The sequence below is a fragment of the Panthera leo genome, chromosome A1 (genome assembly GCF_018350215.1).
Source record: "Panthera leo isolate Ple1 chromosome A1, P.leo_Ple1_pat1.1, whole genome shotgun sequence".
Taxonomy (NCBI): Eukaryota; Metazoa; Chordata; class Mammalia; order Carnivora; family Felidae; genus Panthera; species Panthera leo.
The window spans coordinates 216,123,123-216,140,812 of record NC_056679.1 but is presented as its reverse complement, the minus strand read 5'-3'; the positions used below and the strand labels follow the sequence as shown (position 1 = coordinate 216,140,812).

General features: G+C 37.0%; 1 long non-coding RNA gene across 2 annotated transcripts; it reads left to right on the top strand.

Moving 5' to 3' along the window:
- Positions 1-1,024: 1,024 nt before the first annotated feature.
- On the top strand, positions 1,025-17,470 carry LOC122202013. Of its 2 annotated transcripts, XR_006194429.1 has the most exons (8): positions 1,025-1,198; positions 4,582-4,697; positions 8,165-8,267; positions 10,137-10,232; positions 10,323-10,475; positions 15,315-15,481; positions 16,108-16,151; positions 17,202-17,470. It is a non-coding gene; the product is annotated as an uncharacterized LOC122202013 (long non-coding RNA). The 2 variants fall into 2 exon arrangements; XR_006194426.1 differs by lacking the exons at positions 8,165-8,267; positions 10,323-10,475.
- Positions 17,471-17,690: the final 220 nt, after the last annotated feature.

Below are 17,690 nucleotides of genomic sequence, written 5' to 3'. Positions count from 1 at the left end.
ACAACTGTAAGATGATATATTTTTGTTGTTTGCAAGTCATTAAGTTTGTGGTAATATTTGAAGGCTGCAAGAGGAAATTAATACATCACCACCTAAAATGTTGTTAGTTAAACTTACCAGGAATATGAATTGCCTGAAGAACTTGAAAATGCAGTTCTTGGGCCAGTAGATCTTAGTTTGTACCCAGGATTCTGAACTCCTAATAAGGCCCCAGGTTATGCCAATACTGCTGATCCATGGATCATATTTTTGTTAGCAAGGACCCAAAACGTGCTTAGCTCTCTGGCTTGATGTCAGTCTGAACCATCCATGGAACTCATGAGAGAAAAACTGTGTGCCAAGCATTCTAATTTTGCTTAAGAAAGATATCTTGCACTATTTATTGTTGTTTTCTATTTCTATTTTGAGTCACCCTGTGTTCAGTTTGTGACCCTACATCTTTACTGATTCATAAGCAATGCCGATTATAAAAAAATGTTTTTTTTTCTATTTCAGCCCCCTGACTTGTCACGAAGTTCTCTCTCTCTCTCTCTCTCTCTTTTTCTTCTTCTTCTTCTTCTTCTTCTTCTTCTTCTTCTTCTTCTTCTTCTTCTTCTTTTTCCTCTGTCTCTCTCATAATTCAACTATTCTTAACTGCTTTGCATATTAACACTATCATGACTGGTCCCGGCATGTTTGACTCAACAACAATCACCTTGATGACCAACCTTTTAAGAAGATATTTGCCACCTGTTCAATGTTCAGGAGATAGAAAACATAGCTTACTATTTAGAGTAAAAAATATGCTATTTAAAAACATGCCCCATTTGAGCAAAGACATGTCATATAAACAAATCTAGACAAGTGAAAATTACAGAGTTTCAGAATGCAAGGGTCATTAGATGTGATCTTTTAATTAGTGTAGTCTTTTGTGTGTGTGTGTTATTCTATTGCTTCTGGTTATGAATAGTCCATTGTGACAACATTCTATTTTTGGATACATTAGAATCTGAATAGATCCTTTCTGTTAATACCATATCTCAACGTTCAACTTTACATTAGAATTCTCTTAGAAGTTCAATATAGATAGATAGATAAATAGATAAACTAGCTCCTTCTCCACTCTCCAGATATCTCTAGAAAAGGGAAGAGATGTTAACTTTAAAATTTGCCTGGATGACTCAAATCAGTGACCAAGTTTGAGTACTACTCACACAAGGTAATACTTCTGAGAAGCTTGCATTCTTCTTAAAGTACATAAAATTTACTTTCTAAGATAATTTGAATTAAATATTATGCCGAAAGTCAATTTTCTACTCCAAAGATAATGACATAGTCAAAACTATTTGCACGGAGAATTAGTTATTTATTGCTATATAAACAACCTTTCTAAAATTTAGTGAATGAAAACATCAATTTATTTTGTTTATGCTTCTACAGTTTAGCCTGAGTTCAATTAACGGTTCTGTCAGGCTTACCTGAGAGCCCGCATGTGGCTGCAGTCTTCTGGCAGATCAAGTGGGGCTGAAGTGGGGCAAGATGATGGAGAAGCGGGCCAGGGCTGTTGGCTGGGGTACCTTGGTTCTTGTCCCTGTGGCCTCACCAGCTCATCAGTCTAGATATCTTTCTTTCTTTTTTTCTTTTTTAAATGTCTGTTTATTTTTGAGAGAGAAGGAGAGAGAGAGAGCAATAGGGGGAAGGGTAGACAGAGAGGGAAACGCAATATACAAAGCAGGCCCTGCTCTGAGAGTGGAGAGCGTGACACAAGGCTCGAACTCACAAGCCCTGAAATCATGACCTGAGCCAAAGTCTGACACTCAACCGACTGAGCCAACCAGGGGCCCCTCAGTCGAGATTTTGTATATAGCAGTGTCCGTATTTGAAGAAGTCAAAAGGCCATGTACAAGTGTTTCTCAAGCCCCTTTTTCTGTGACATGTACTGATATACCATTTGTCGAAACACATAACATGGCCAGGTCCAGAATCAATGTAGGAAGTGATTAAACAAAAGCACAAATTCTGAGAAGTATGACCATTTGGGGACCATGAAGGTATATCACAATTAATATGTGTCTGCACCAATAAACTTTGGACAGGACTAATTATGCAATATATATTCTGATTTCAGCTTTTTCAAAATGGCTTTTCTTCTGAAATAGAGCTTATTTACAAAAGTATGTGGAACATGACTGTCAAGCTTAATAAATGAGAAATGATTGCAAATACACACTGTGGTGACCAAAATTCAGCACAAGAAGTGGAATTTTTTCAACATTCCCCTGGATACCCCTTTTGAATCACAAACGTTTATTTACCACAAGTTATCTGCTTCCCTGACACTGTGAGAAACACTTGCTTCTCTTGGGAACCACTTTCAACAATTTTTATCCCGTTTTTGAACTTTGTAAGAATATAATATAGTACTTATTATTTTCTATTCCAGTCATACAGGGTGTTGCATGGAGCTACACATCATTGATTTAATGGCTATATGCTATTAATTTTATAAATTTTATAAATACACCATATTTTCTTTGTTCACTCTACTGCTGTTGGACATTTCAGTTTCTAGCTTACATTTATTATATTTATTATATTTGTTATGAATAATATTGTCATAAACTTTGTTATAAATATACACACATTAAAATTATGTATATTTTTCTAGGTTCCAGTGCATGCAAATATATATATATATATATATATATATATATATATACACACACACATATATATATATACATATATATATATATATATATATACACACATTCCAAATATATATATATATATATATATATACACACGTGTATACATATACACATTCCCAAAATGTATATATAATCTCAGAATAGAATTATTTCTGGGTCATAGAGCATCTGCTCAAATTTAAAGACAATAAAATATAATAAACACTTTAGCAGTATGTGGATAATTTTAGTGTTTCATATTCACTTGATGAATGGATTTTAACATTGTATAATTCTGTATCTGTCATGTGATAATTCCATTTAACTTATGTATAGATTTGTTTAAAATTGTTTAGGGGTTTCTGGGCATCTCAGTGGGTTAAGCGTCCCACTTTAGCTCAGGTCATGATCTCACCACTCTTGAATTGGAGCCCTGCACTGGGCTCTGTACTGACAGCTCAGAGCCTGGAACCTGCTTGGGATTCTGTGTCTGCCTCCCTCTCTGCCCCTCCCCTGTTCATGCTCTGTCTCTTCCAAAAATAGAGATTAAAAAATTAAAATACATACAATAAAATTGTTTATGTTCAAATTTAATTATCTGTGAATAATGAAAACTTTCTTTTTTCTTTTTTTCTTTTATTTATCCTTTCTTCTTTTTTTAAAAAATTTTTTTAACGTTTATTTATTTTGGAGACAGAGAGAGACAGAGCATGAACGGGGGAGGGTCAGAAAGAGGGGGAGACACAGAATCCAAAACAGGCTCCAGGCTCTGAGCTGTCAGCACAGAGCCCCACGCGGGGCTCGAACTCACGGACCGCGAGATCATGACCTGAGCAGAAGTCAGCCGCTTAACCGACTGAGCCACCCAGGCGCCCCTATCCTTTCTTCTTAAATATACAAATATTTTCAGATCAATTATGATGAGAAATGATGGGAACAAGTAAATATTTTTATATGAGAAAATAAATGTGCAATTCAAGCATTGTAAAAAATTGTATTTTTGCCTTCTAGACATCAAATCATCATCTCAATTCTATCTGCAGCTATTACGCATGTTACTTATGCCTATTAAGTTTAATTACTCTATTTTCGTTGACATTCATTATTATTTCTCTATATTAAGCACTTTAAAATGAATTTTGAAGGGATGTTATGAGAGCTATTTTTATTGCATGTTAATATTATTATGTTCATTATTTAAGAAATAAAAAGCTTTTTTTTTTTTTTTTTTTTAAATCCAGTGTGTCAGCATTCAATTCGTATTTTAGATACTTAAACCCCTATGTAAGAAGTGTCAGAGTCGGCTTGGGCTGCCATAACAAAGTATGAGAGACTGGGCGCCTATACAACAGAAATCTGTTTTCTCAGTTTGGGTAGGTTCTGGTGATATATCTCTTTTTGGCTTGCAGATGACTGCATTCTGGTCTTGTCCTCACATGGCAGAGAGAGACAGAGAGACAGAGAGAGAGAGAGTAAACTGGTGTCTCATTTTATAAGGGCTTTAATCCCATCAGGAGGAAGCCATAATTGTGATCTCATCTAAACCTCCTTATCTTCCAAAGTCTATGTCTCCACAAACCATCACATTGGGATTGGGGCTTCAATACATCCATTTGAGAAACACACAATTCAATCCATAGCGAGATGTACATTTCCCTCCCTCACTTTTTTTCCCCTTTTTTTTTCTCCTTTCCTCTCTTCTCTTGTTATTTTTCTTTCCCCTCTCTCCCCTCCCTCTCTCCCTTCCTCTCTCTCTCCTTCTTAGTCTTCTTTCCTTCTTTATTGTTCTTTGGTTGAAAAGTCTTTAAATCAAATTCTTTAGACAATAATTGTTTTAGAGTACTTTCATTTTATGTTAGTATTCATTTCATGATAATCTTTCAACGATTTATTATCTCTTTGGCACTTTCAGATTGTCACAACTTCTCTCTAAATCCATTGGGACTACCTTTAGTGAGGATTGAACAAGAAAACATATATGACTTGATTGGCCTACACGCTTCACAGCAATAGCATCTTTCTTCTGCAGTAAGATTGTCTTTAAAGCCTAGTATTTATATGTAGATAAATTAACTAATCCCCTTTTCATAGCATATCCACATGTCTTTGTTTAACTAAATTGACCTGTAATTATGCATTTAATTTAATACTTTCGTTCTAGATAAAAGACTAGCACCTGTGAGGTATTGAACTATGAGTTATACCTTTTAACTCTGCAACATAGTAATTTATTGTGGTCCTTTTTATGTTGGTATATATACACTCTTGTTACAGAGTTTTATTTCTGAATACATTACAAAATGGTAGTAAAGCATTCTTGTCACTTTGTGTTTAACATGGTGGATTTAGATCTAAGGCATATTTGCTCTGTACTTTTACTGAAATATTTACTCTGGCAAAGTATAAACAAAGATAATCTAGGGGCACAGTCAGTTAAATGCCTGACTTTGGCTCAGGTCATGATGTCACGATTCATGGGTTCGAGCCCCACCTCAGGATCTGTGCTGACAGCTCAGAGCCTGGAGCCTGCTTGGGATTCTGTGTCTCCCTCTCTGCCCTTCCCCTGCTCATGCTTCCTCTCTCTCTGTCTCTCAAAAATAAATAAACATTAATTTTTTTAAAGATAATCTAAACACTGGTTGTTTATTATCAAAATGAATTAATTCCATTGGAAACTGTTTACTCCAAGAGAGTTTATCAACCTTTTTTTCCTCCATTTCTGTAAAATTATTTTGAACATACAGATGTGCACCTCTCCTCATTTTTTATATTGGACTACAGATTATTTTCAACTGAAGTTCAACTAGCTTCAACAGATGCAATTTCTGCCTTATTAAAAAAATAATGTAATTTTAAAATCAAACTATTACATTACTATTTTAAATATATGCCACATAATACAAGTTAAAGTTGAATCCATATGCTATTTTTAACAGTCAGAATGTTTACACTCCTTTTTCTCATTTAACTTGTATTTGTATCTTGTTTTCTTCACTATTTACCCCAATACAGTGTACTTTTTTAAGAAGCGTATTTTTAAGGTGGCCGGGTGGTTATTTCGGCTCAGGTGATGATCTCACAGCTGGTGGGATCAAGTCCTGAGTTGGGCTCTGTGCTGACAGCATGGAGTCTGCTTGGGATTCTCTCTCTTCCTCTCTCTCTCTGCCCCTCCCCCACTCACTTCCCCCTCTCCCCTTCTCAAAATAAATAAATAAACTTTAAAAAAGAAGTATATGTTTAAGAAGTATATTTTTAGAAGTGTATTATTCTCCAAAAAATGAGAACATTAATTTGTTATTTACAAGCAATTTATATTATCTGAATTAGGAAACTTTTTTTTTCCTGGAATTAGTGATGGTAACAATTAGTAATAAAAAGTAACCACAACCTCTCTCAATTCTGAAAAACACATTGAACTGCAATGTGAAATTTTATGGGGTAATTTCTTCTTCAACAAGATTGAGTGCTGCCTTGGTAAAGTAAACTTCTTTGGGCACAGATTTTCCGAACTGTCCCTGTTTGGGGCACACACAAATATTTTACCACTGAAAATATTGCCCCTTTTAACATTTTAGGGTAGGTGAAGACTCCGCTTTATTTTTATAAAATTAAAGGGCAGAGGGTGATTATAAAACAAACAAATTAGAATATAAAATCCCAGTGATACCTAGGTCACAGATATATCATCAAACAAACCAATTTTAGGAAAGAATCAATTAATTTCTTAAAAATTACTGGTGCCCATGTACTCTTTGTAAAGTCTTCATATATCTCCAGGGTTAAAAACACCAAAATGTGAAGATTTGTCATTCCAAGAAAGAATTCAAAGTACATTTTTTCCTCCGAAAATTTGGTAAGGCCTTCCACTATAGACTCTGAACGAGCCATCCCTTCTGAAAGTAATGTTCAATTAATTAAATAAGGAGGCCAGGAGGCTGAGGTGGCTGTAATGTCGGGGTGCCCTACATAAGCAATCTGAAACTTAAAGCAGAAATGCCTCAAGGTTCCTGAATCAAACCCTAGGGACAACCAATAACTAGCCGCTAACTACGCTTTAAGCTATAGCCAATCAGAAATGTTCTTGCTTGGCTTCCGCTTTTTCCCCCATAAGCGTCTCCCAGAACTCCTGTCCCAGGCGGGGCACTCCCAACCACTTCTGACGTTGCACTTCCAGATTGGAATTGATTTTTACTCAAATAAACTCTTAAAATTTTTAGCATGCCCCAGTTTGTGCTTTAATGGAAATAAATTCGTGAAATCCCTGTGTGAAAAAGTAAGTATCAGCAAATGTTTTTGAGACAAACTTATTAGTAGCAAATATTATCCATAAAAGAGCTTATTTTCCAAAGAGTTCACACAAGTGAGGGCAGAGGGGAAGGGAGTCACTGAGTTCAAATTGCTAAACAGAACAAAAACTAAGATGCTAATTCATTAAATGCAAATGATTATTACAGCATAAGGAAAAGTGATACATAATCATTAGTAACCCTTAAAACACAGACTGAAATAAAAATGTTATAAATTATGCTTAAAATATTGAAAAATATTGGGGCCCGTGGGTGGCTCAGTCAGTTAAGCATCCGACGATGGCTCAGATCATGAACTCCCAGTTCGTGGGTTCGGGCCACGCGTCAGGCTCTGTGCTGACAGCTCAGAACCTGGAGCCTGCTTCAGATTCTGTGTCTCCCTCTCCCTCTGTCCCTCCCCTGCTCACACTCTCTCCCTCTCTCAAAAATAAACATTAAAAAAAATTTAAAAGTATCGAAAAATATTTGCTGAGGTTTGAACTGAATGTATTATTATCTTGTTAAAAAATATCTTTGGGTTTCTGGGTGGCTCTGTTGGTTGAGTGACCAACTCTTGATGTAAGTTCAGGTCAGGATATCAGAGTTGTGAGATTGAGCCCTGTGTTGGGCTCTGCATTTACATGGAGACTGCTTAAGAGTCTATCCCTCTCTTTCCCCTGCTCTCTCTCTCTCTCTCTTTTGAAAATGAATTTTAGGGGCGCCTGGGTGGCTCAGTCGGTTAAGCGTCCGACTTCAGCTCAGGTCACGATCTCACGGTCCGTGAGTTCGAGCCCGGCGTCGGGCCCTGGGCTGATGGCTCAGAGCCTGGAGCCTGCTTCGGATTCTGTGTCTCCCTCTCTCTCTGCCCCTCCCCCGTTCACGCTCTGTCTCTCTCTGTCTCAAAAAAAATAAACGTTAAAAAAAAATTAAAAAAAAAAAAAGACAAAAACCTAAGGAAGTCTTCTAGTCCTTCTTTCTAGCACATCACTTAGTTATTTATCTTTGGTCAGTCTGAGTTGTCATCACTTAAGAAGCTGTATTAGGTTACATTTCAACTAGTGATTTTTTTTTTTTTTTTTTGGTAACAAAGTAGCAATTCTATGTGCATCATTTTTCCTTCTTATTTCCATGTGTTGAACTAACTAGGATCTATGTCTTTGGGTAAGGCTAAAGAAAAACTCTTTTCTTTTTCATTTTTTTTCCTTCTAGCTGGGGGAGTAAACTGAGGTTTGAAAGAAGCCACCCTTCAGATCTCCAGACCTAAAAAATCAATTCTGCAATCCACCTTTTCCCAGACAATGTAGTCTTAATGGTAATTGGTTCTTGCCAATCTTTTTGTTTGTTTTGCTTTTAGTTCAAGTGGAAATTAATTATTTTTTGTGTGATTTAATTTTTGACTAGAGGTAAAGAGCTAGATACCCTTTATTACAGTAATCTTGAGTCCCCTTAAGATATCTTAAAAGACAAATCTGTGAAGTACAATAAAAATAAAATACTCATCGTTGTCTTACATATATTTACACAAACATTAAGTGTTTTTTAGGACCATACACAAAAAGTATTATAGGCATAGACAGAGATGTACATGAAAAATTACTTAGAAATATGATTATGCTTTAGAAAATTATACATGACAATAAATGTTACGTGTAATTTAAAATTCTGTGTTTTAATCTATTGAGAGAGAGACAGAGAGATGACAGGCTGCACATTAAATCTTTTGTGCTAAGCCCACATCACCAAACCAAGACTTAGTACCTTACTTAACAGCAGTTCCAGCCTTTTCCAGAAATGTTATCTTAACCAGTCAGTCTTGAATTTCCCGGTCAGCACTAATGAATTAAGCCACGTGATAGACTGCTGCCATTCCCCCAAAGGAGGGTGACCTTGCCTGAAACAATCCATTCTTGCCTAGTAGCCTCCTTGTCCTGCTCCCTTTCTGCCTATAAAAATATTTGGTTTTGTACGGCTCTTCTGAGCTTTCTGTTTGTTAGATGGGATGGTGCCCCATTCATGAATCATTGAATAAAAGCCAACAAGATCTTTAAAATGTATTTCGCCGAATTTTGCTTTTTAAGAAATGCAAATAAAGTGTGGAAAACATCTCCCATACTATGAACAAAATCCGGATAAAGTGTTATAAATACCATAGTATGGAAAAGAGCTTACATTCACAAAAAGAACAGAACTAAAAACCAAAATATATCACCATTATTTGTTCTTTTAGTAAATCATAATTTTTAAATTTTTATTTTCTAAATGTATTAATAAGCCTAAATTACTCTTTTAAGGCAGTTGTACAATAATGTCAATATAAAGAAAAAGGAAATCGTGAAGATAATTTGTACAACTCAGTATATCTTACAGTGTTGATTTTAACTGTCTTCTTTCATGCTTTTCTTAGTATTCCTAACCTTTTAAGATGTTTACACCTTTTTATGAACATATTTTCTTTTGTATCTATACCTCACAGGAATACAAATGAAGGCATTTAAATATATGTGTGTATATACATATATAATATGCATGTATACATATATATTATATATACATGTATATATAGTTATACATGTATATACAATATACATGGATTTATAATATATATATTCTTATATTGATAGTTTGATATCATGTCCTTACATTTTAGATTTATTCTGAACGAATTTTTCAGCAGATATTCTATTTGTAGTGACTTTTGAAGAATATTACAATACCTGTTAAAAACACAATGGGTTTAACTCCAATTTGAAGGCATTTCTTTGTATTCTCTGTTGAAACCGCAATTACAATTTGCATTTAGTGACATTCTGATAACAATATACAAATGTTTGTGCTCTTAAAGTTTTACCATGCATCTGGCATGCTCAAGTTCTATTAAATGTCCATTTATTTAATTTTGGAGTTCCATGAGAGAATCCAGGGGAAATTTATCAGTATTCATATATTAATGTTCACCTTATTCTGTTGAGCTCTATTGGGTGTGGGTTGAAGAAATTATAACTGATTGTGAGCGGTTTCTGTGCCCACGTTAAAAGTCTCCGACTTTCTGTTTTGGCATCAAATTTAAACAAAATAAATGTAACCCACTAGTGTAAACAGCCTAGGACTTCAGATACTGATCTGAAGCAAAGCTCCACTCCAGAAACCAGAGATGGTTTTTCTTTTTCTATTTCCCCTACAGATCCTTAACTGAACTGAAGAATCAAGTGCACTGGTCCAGAGACTGAAACAAAGCAGGGGTGCTAAAGCCCTGCGGGGGTGGGCTTTACCTGCTCAGGTATTGACCATTCCCCATCTTTTACTCCTGGGGCTTGCTTTTGCCTCCGACACCTTCCCCTTGCTTTCACATTTCTCCTCCTTGCAACAGGTTCCTCCTTGCCGGAATCATTGGTCTCAGTAGATTCTCCATGTTAATCAGGGATGGATTTTGACTGACATATCAGATCTCAGAAGTCAGATTGTAGGAATGCGACCTTTCACAAGACCCCCATTCGTCTATTCCACAGATCCTGAGCTGCAGGTAATGTTTGTTTGGGTGTTTGTTTCCAGTAATTAGCTCTCAGGCTATGTAAACCATCACAAAGTTTTATATGACATTAATTCTCATGTAAAGTACATGAGAGCATATCATATATAGTATATTCTCATACAGTATATTCTCATAGCATATTTTACATATACAAGGAGGAAGAAGATATTTTCCAGCCTCTTATGATGTGTTTAGTTTAGTTACCAAGGAACCGAATGCATCATGTGCTTGGTGAATTCTGTGTTTTTTGTGTCTTATTTCAGTCAAGCTCCCACTCCACCCTCACAGGAACAACTAAGGCTTTGAGAATCACTTCTCCCAGTTTATCTTGCAATGAAAAATATTGACTGAAAATAATGCTTATAATGTCCCATGCATCGTTCTAAGTGTTTTATTGATTTAAAATTATTAATTTCTCAAAAGAACCCAATAAGGTTGTTACCACTGTTATTCCTGTTATACAGACGAGGAACCTGAGGAACAGAGAGGTAAAGAAAGTTGCAGAAGGTCACACAGCTTTTCAGTGTGGTAGATAGGCAGTGCAGCATCTCAGTCCGTGGTCCTAAACTCACCATTTCATGGCTTCTGACTATCACAAATGCCCAGAAATGTTCTTCAGGCTCTACCTGTCATATACATTCTCTGTTGACTTTGACCAAGGAGCTGGGGACAGAAGTGGGAAAGTATTGAAAGTTGTTGTTTGTTTGTTTGTTTTTTTTTCCTCTTTATCTCTGAAGAGTGTGGTGACCATAATAATTACAGAGCTAATAGGACAAACTCTTAGTGTCCCGTCCTTGGTGCAGCAACCACTTTTCCTCGTCAGATCAGTTCTGCATCAGGATCTCGGTGGTTGTCCCTGGAATCTTGCTACTAAATTAGGTTTCCCAGTTCTCCAAAAGGCGAGCTTCCCAAAATCCTTAACAAATGTAGTAAAATGCTTCATCAGTTGAATTATCAGCCAGAGTTGCATTTATCACTTTCAGCCAGGAGTAGTAACTAAATCTGACTCATCATTTTCAAGGCAACTAACTGCCTCAGGACGATGTATCAACTTTATGTATAGGAGGATTAGAGGCTTTGCTTCAATTCTTGCTACAGATTTTAACTCTTCATTCATGTCAGAGATATGAAGTCAATCACCACATACCAATTATATTCAACTCCTTATTGTCAAGAGCTGTGCGGAGCTGAGGAAGAACTGAACTATCATTGTTAGAGCCGATCAAAACAAGTCAAGGGGTGCCCAGGGGGATCAGTCGGTGAAGGATCAACTCTTGACTTCAGCTCAGGTCATGATCTCAAAGTGCTGAGATCGAGCTCTGCATCAGACTCCACACTGGGCTTGGAGCCTGCTTGGAATTCTCTCCCTCTCTCTCTCTCTCTCTCTGCCTCTCTTCTGCTCTCTTTCACTCTCTCAAAAGGATAAAACTGAAATAAAATAAAACAACAAGCCAGAATTAAAGTAACAGTCAAGGCTTAAATTGCTTATTGCAATCATATAAGCAAGAGGCTAAATCACAAAGATGTCGGCTGCTGTCATGTTCTATTCTTGAGCACAGATCAGCACCAGATGCATCAGTGCAGCCAGGGGGAAACGTCTCAGCGCCAAAGGATCTCTGGACAAAAAGCTGCTGCCATTTTATTGGCCACAGGAGCCAAGAGAAGGGGGGAGGGGACAGGGCCGGGAGTCAGAAAGTACTGAGACAGACTCAAGTGCCTTTATGGTTTCCCCTCCTCCCCTCTAAGGGGGTCTTATCAGAGGTGCCAGTGGGAAGAAGCCCAAATGGAGGTGTGTGGGCCCAGGATGCAGACACGCTTGGGGCTTGGCTGGTCACAGTGGGGCCGGATTCTTTTGCTGTCACTCCCTTCAGAGACCACAAGGCATCGGCTGAGGGCCCTTTTGGGTTTAGGGGAACTTCTCCCATGAGGTTCCACAGGGAAAGCCTTGTGACTGCCTGTGGTTGGGCCTGGAAGACCTGTATCGTGTTTTGTTCAGAAGCTGGACTCCTCGCTTTTTCACTGCACTAGTGTGTCGGGTTTCCATAACATAGTGCTACAGACTGGGTGGTTTCAACGACAGAAACGTATTTTCTTACAATTCCAGGGGCTAGAAGGCTGAGGTGTGAGGAGGGTTGGTTTCTCCCAAGTCCTTTCTCCTTGGCACGCAGATGCTGTGGAGTTGCTCGGGACATGCTAACCCCAAACATGGCAGCTTGGCATACTGAGTGTTTCCAGCCAAGGAAGATTGAGTGACCAGCAGAAGCAGGTTCCTCCTCCCCCGAAACAGGTCATAAAGTCCTTGACGAATCTGAACAAGCCGGCCTTGCTAAGTTCCCCACAAAGTATCACACTTACTTCCTTCTCTTTAATCTATCCTATTCCTCGAAGACTGTCCGCTCTTCAATAAGCCTAGCATAAAAATACTCAGACCTAACTGTGTTTTCATTCTGAAGGGAAGGAAAAATTCTTCCCTACCCTCAGGGTCTTCCAGTTAAATTGAGAATTAAATTTAAAGGAGACATTAACAGGAGGGGGAAAAAAAATTAATACATGCACAGGGAGGCCTTCGAATAAAATTGGGACCCCAAGAAATGACCAACGCAGGCATTTTTTACACTTTTTTAGACACAGAGACAATACATCTGTGAGGAACTGACAAAGAAAACTTACTTCGAGATTTTCAGGAAGTAAGGAATTCTGAACAGAATGTGGACTGTGGTAGTAAATTACTAAAAACTAACAAGGGTTCCTGATACAGGCTTCTCGGCTCTGGATTCCCCATTTCTGGTGATAAGGCTGCCCTTTTATCTGATGGTACCTCTATCTTTCACATGAGAGATTTATTTCCTGCTTTCGGGGAGATAGGGGAGGATCTGAGTGTCCTTCTTATACAGGCTCTCTCTTTAACTAATTTTTATTTTAAATATTCAGTATGCCAAAGTGGCACATTTGGGGGCAGCCTATTCATGGCCCCTACAGTTTTGTTATGAAGTTTCCTGTGTCATGTAAAACTTCTCTTAAATAGGCTGATATGCTTTCCTGCTGTTAACGTCTTTGCCTGTTTGATTTTCAGACCCACCTAAGGTCTCTACAAAGATTGGGGAAAACTTTTTCCCTCTCATATAGAGTCTTGATCTATTTGGGTTACTAGAGGGAAAGGCCACAGAGTGAGTGGTGTATAAACGATAGAAATTTATTGCTCACCGTTGTGAGCCTTGAACTCTGAGATCAGGGTGCTAATATGGCAAAGGACCTCTTCCAGGTTGCAGACTTCTCTTTGAATCCTCACATGGCAGAACCGTCTGGGGGCGGGGGAGAGGGGCACCTGGGTGGCTCAGTCTGTTAAGATGATCTCTGTCTCTATCCCTCCCGCTCTCTCTGTCTCTCTCTCTCAAGATAAATAAATAAACAAACAACAACAACAAAAAAAAAAAAAAAAACAGAAAGGAAAAAGAAAGGACTAGGGAGTTCTCTGGGGTCTCATTTATAGGAACACTAATTCTGTTTATGAGGCCTCCACTCTCATAACCTATTTGCTTCCCAAAGATACTACTAACACCATAGCATTGGACATTAGGGTTTCAAAATGTGAATTTGGGGGACACACACCTTCAGACAGGAGAACTAGTACAGCACAGTCTCAGTTAAATTATCAATGTTTTAGGAGAGCCCTCCTTGCACGGCTGTATGGTATTCCCAAGATGATAGTTGTCACCTTGTCAATCTTAGTTTGTATTTAAATCTTGCTTGCTCTCCTGCTCTCTATGTGTGCACACACACACACACACACACACACACATAATGTTGCTAATTAAATAATATAAGTGTAGTGGAAATTGTCAATCAGATCACTTAAAAATACTGCAAATTTTTATATATTTTTGTAAATATTTGCTAAGGTTTTATTTTGTTTCATTTTTTAAAAAATGTATATGTCTCTCTCAAGATCACAGCACTTGTCTGTTGTCTGGAACACAATATTTCTTAAGAGATAGCATCAAACTTTTCCAATGATTTCTTCTTTATTGATAGAAACAGGTGCTTTTTAGCTTCAATAGGTGTAAGACTACTTTTAAGGCTCATAATTTTGTTCATTATGCTAAAGCTTCTCTTACGATCTGCTGAGCTAAAAGCAATTATGCAAAAATATCACAATACTTAAAATAGTATCTAAGGTTTTTATATATCCAGTATCTTTTTTGTGAATTAAGTCACAAAACTATGAATAAGAATGTCATATTTAATTAGAGCAAATTTAATCCACTAGGCCAGACAAGAAATGCTGTGGGTTGAGTACAAAGAGTGTGGGGCTGACGAGGTTTGAATCGAAAGCTCTGCCACTTATACCAGCTCTCTGCATCTCATTTTCCTCCTGGATTAAAAGGATGAAATAATACAACTGAAAGCAAGCGAAATGAACAATCACAGATACTAGGCATTGCGCTGGCCTGTAACCCTGGAGAACCTTTGCTGTGCCAAGCATTGATCCTTTAGTTTCAGGATCGTGGGAATCTGGAGGCGTTTCCCAGTGACATTCCACGGCAGCAGAAAAACACGGGTAATACTTAAGAAGCAGTGGTTCATATGTGAAGCGTAGAAGTACTTTGCTATCTTAACGTCTAGTAACATCAGTATTTTAATATCTAGTAATGCCAACACTAAATAATATAGGATACCATCAGCATGCTGGCTGCGTATTGGCTGTGATCACACTCTAGTTACTGTGTGAAATTCTTTCTGAGTGAATATGAAACAGAAGAAGGGAGATGAGAGCAAGGCTTTTGTGGAGAAGAGTGAGTGGATTGCAGTTAATAAGCTGAATATTTACAGGAAGAAAAGGAACAAGAGAGATCTTTGAGCCAGAAGAGGGGTTCAAGAAGGAGATGCTGGATGGAAGTTTCCAGTGAATAAAGATGGTGGCCTTTTTCAAGTGTTTGGAACTTGTGGTAGCTGTATAAAAAGTTTTGCCAGCGGATAATCCAGTCTCCACATTACAGGTAACTTCGTGTATCATTTGTGTCCATTTGTGACCTGGAAAGGCAAACATTCAGAGTATACTTGAATCAACAATTTCCATTGGTATAATCAAGCCCTCTTCTTGCCATATTTGTAGAAATGCTTTATTTCTGCATCCAGACCCCTCACCAAAGGAAGAGTAAAGCTTAGCCTCTGTTTTTCATCTACCTGAAAGAGTTACCATGTTACCATGGTAACAAAACAAAACAAAAAGCCCTATGAGGTAATCATGTATGAATAAATTCATGGAGTTGAGACAATGTAGATGAGAAAGTCGAGCTAACAAGTAGAGGACCTGGAATTTAAGCCTATGCTTGATATCAATAGCCATTCTTTTAACTACTCTTCTGTAACGACTTTGAGGAATCAATGTACCAGTATATATAAATCTATGGATAAAGATTATCTAAATTTCTCAAAGACTTTGTATAACACTTGCAAATTTATAATAATAATAATAATAATAATAATAACTATATTAATTTGATAGTAAAATTAATAACATTTATAGAATATCCATAAGGTAAACATATTACTAGGGGTTTTACGTTATCTTTTTTAAATCCTAAGAAATACCCGGTATGTAATTTTGTGTCTCATTTCACAGATGAGTTGAATGGGAATCAAAGGCGAAAACCAGGTTGACTGAGAGTAAGTGGGCAATGCCAAGATTTGAATATGTCGTGCTCCAAGTGGCATTAATTTTCCACTATGTTAACCAAAGTACCAAGATAGGATAAAAGCTCAACAGAACCTCTTTAATAATTAAATTTTCCAAATGCAGTAAGGCAGGTATTAATCAAGTGTATATTTTAATGATCTCAGTGTATTCATTCATATTAAAAATACTTGAAAAAATATATGAAACAATATTAGACACTGAGATCCCATTCTTATACTCAATTCTGCTGCTTAGTGAGAAGCAATTCAATGATGCGTTTTAAAAGCAAACACTCATCACATGATATTTGCTTTGCAAAGGTATATTTTATTCTTACCAAGACCGGAATTTTTGAGCCATTGTGTAGATTTTTGTGTCATTTACTCTGTAAGAATGCAGTTAGGGTTATAGTTAAATCAGTGTTTTTCATCCCTGTATGTTTTAGTATTGTAAACAGCAAAGAAGTTTGAAAGAACAATAAATCGACATCAAGTCAAAGAGTCTGAACACCAGGTGCTTAGCGATATCTATTTTAAAAGTCTAAATCTACTTCTTTGCCAGCTAATAGCTTCCCCTGAGCAGACATGAGGAACAAAGTCTATTGGGTGTTTGCATGCATTTAAGAATTGTTTCATTCATTATACTCTGCAGGTGCTTTCTCTCAAGATACATTCTTGTTAACAAAAAACAGGGTTTGACAAGGTGTTTTAAACATGAGAGCAAGGGTATATCAGTCCTGGAAGGAGCAGAGTAAGTTAACTGTAATGCACCCAACTCTGTAGTTAACCTGATTTTCAAAATGTCAATGTTAATGACATGACACCAGCCTACAGTAGCTTTTAGGGAAAGAAAAAATAATTTTCTGGTTGCAAAATACACTGAAATTATAAGATTTAGATGCACAGGGGGTCGCTGTGGGATTTAGTGTGGTACAGGTAGATGAGGCTTTGGGTTTTGAAAGGTATATGCAAGTTTTGCATTTGACCCTATTTTTTCCACTTCGACTTCCTTCACTCGGTGATTTTCCATCTTTCTAACAGGCATTTCTGTCATCTCCTAAAACAGAAAGAGCATTGAAATTGTGGAAGATGAGCGATCACCTTAAATGATTGACTGTCCCCATCAACTGTAATCGTTACTATTCTCTATTATCAGAGTCTTTGAATCCCTTTAATTCATTATCTGTATTTTACAAGAGAGCCTGAAAATTATCTGTGCTATTAGGAAAAGAGCCAAAATGTAAAAGCAAAGTGTGAACCTAACTACAGCAAATCATATTACATAGACAGTTCAGAGCAAAAATAACGTTAGATAATTTAGCTAATTGAAAATGAGTCTTTGTAGCCTAAATTTTGAGAGGAATAAACTCCATTTATGATCATAGTAATTCCATTTCTATTTCTGTCTCCATTTTTCTTTATTTATTTAGTAAACTTTTTTTTTATTTAGTAAACATTTATGTTGTCCTGCTTTATTCCAGATGCTTTGCTAAATTTGGGGAATATAACAATTCAAACATACATGGTCAA